The sequence below is a fragment of the Arachis duranensis genome, unplaced genomic scaffold (assembly GCF_000817695.3).
Source record: "Arachis duranensis cultivar V14167 unplaced genomic scaffold, aradu.V14167.gnm2.J7QH unplaced_Scaffold_56061, whole genome shotgun sequence".
NCBI lineage: Eukaryota > Viridiplantae > Streptophyta > Magnoliopsida > Fabales > Fabaceae > Arachis > Arachis duranensis.
The window spans coordinates 119,656-121,706 of NW_026264960.1; positions in this window are offsets into that span (position 1 = coordinate 119,656).

Genomic DNA, 2,051 nt, shown 5'->3' on the forward strand with positions numbered 1-2,051 from the left:
TGCCATGGGTGATGCCTCCAGACTGGTTAGCTGTGCGAGTGACAGCCGCACAGGATATTTCCCCGAGAGGAAGAAAGTAGCCATAGTTGATGGTGAACCCCTATACAAAGCTTGCCATGGAAAGGAGTAAGAAGGATTGAGTTGAAGAAGTAGGGAAGTAGGCGTCCTTGAGCCATACAGTATCTCCATATGCTTATCTGAAATTCTCACCAATGAATTTACATAAGTATTCTTATCCCTTTTATTTATTTTATTTATCCAATTTAATTCCATTTGACTCTATGATTCCAATCACTAACTGAGATCTACAAGGTGACCATAGCTTGCTTCATACCAACAATCTCTGTGGGATCGACCCTTACTCGCGTAAGGTTTATTACTTGGACGACCCAGGACACCTTTTTCAAAATTTTTCTTTTCTTTTTCATTTTTTCCAAAAATATTTTCGAAAAAAAAATAAAATAAAAATACAAAAAAAATTAGAAAATCATAAAAACCAAAAATATTTTGTGTTTCTTGTTTGAGTCTTGTGTTAATTTTTAAGTTTGGTGTCAATTGCATGCTTTTAAAATTTTTCTTGCATTTTTCGAAAATCCATGCATTCATGGTGTTCTTCATGATCTTCAAGTTGTTCTTGACAAGTCTTCTTGTTTGATCTTGATGATTTCTTGTTTTGTGTCTTTTTTTTGTTTTTCATGTGCATCTTTGCATTCATATTTTTCATGCATTAAAGATTTCTAAGTTTGGTGTCTTGCATGTTTTCTTTGCATCAAAAATTTTTCAAAATTATGTTCTTGATGTTCATCATGATCTTCATAGTTTTCTTGGTGTTCATCTTGACATTCATGGCATTCTTGCATGCATCTTGTGTCTTGATCCAAAATTTTCATGTTTTGGGTCATTTTTGTGTTTTTCTTTAAAAATTCAAAAATAAAAAAATATCTTTTCCTTATTTCCCTCCAAAATTTCGAAATTTAGGTTTGACTTGGTCAAAATTTTTTTAAAATTAGTTGTTTCTTACAAGTCAAGTCAAAATTTCAATTTTAAAAATATTATCTTTTCAAAATCTTTTTCAAAAATCATATCTTTTTCATTTTTTTTATATAATTTTCGAAAATTTCAAAAATCTTTTTCAAAATATTTTCAAAATATTTTTCTTATCTTTTATATCTAATTTTCGAAAATTAACTAACAAGTAATGTGATTGGTTCAAAAAATTTGAAGTTTGTTACTTTCTTGTTAAGAAAGGTTCAATCTTTAAGTTCTAGAATCTTATCTTGTAGTTTCTTGTTAGTTAAGTAATTTTAAAAATTAAATCTTTTTCAAAATATCTTTTTTTCAAATATATCTTTTTACCTTTTATCTTATCTTTCTCAAAAATTTTATCTTTTTCAAAATTTGATTTCAAAATATCTTATCTAACTTCTTATCTTCTTATCTTTTTTCAAATTTGATTTCAAACCTTTTTCAATCAACTAACTAACTTTTTCTTTGTTTCTTATCTTTTTCAAAACCACCTAACTACCTTTCCCTCTCTAATTTTCGAAAATTCTCCCTCTCTGTTTCAAAAAATTCTTTTTGTTTTAAATTTTAATTTTAATTATCTATTAACTTTAATTTTCGAAAATTACTAACCCCTTTTTCAAAAATTATTTTCGAATTTCTCTCCCCTTTTTCTTCTCTTATTTAATTAATTAATTACTAACACTTCTCTTCACCTCTCTTCATCCACAAATCCGAATCTCCTTCTTCATTCTTCTACCTCTTTCTTCTTCTACTAACATAAGGGAATCTCTATACTGTGACATAGAGGATTCCTCTTTCTTTTCTTGTTCTCTTCTCTTTCATATGAGCAGGAACAAGCATAAAGGCACTCTTGTTGAAGCTGATCCAGAACCTGAAAGGACTCTGAAGAGAAAATTAAGAGAAGCTAAATTACAACAATCCAGAAACAACCTTTCAGAACTTTTCGAACAGGAGAAGGACATGGCAGCCGCAAATAATAATGATAATAATGCAAGGAGAATGCTTGGTGACTTCACAAAGCCAAC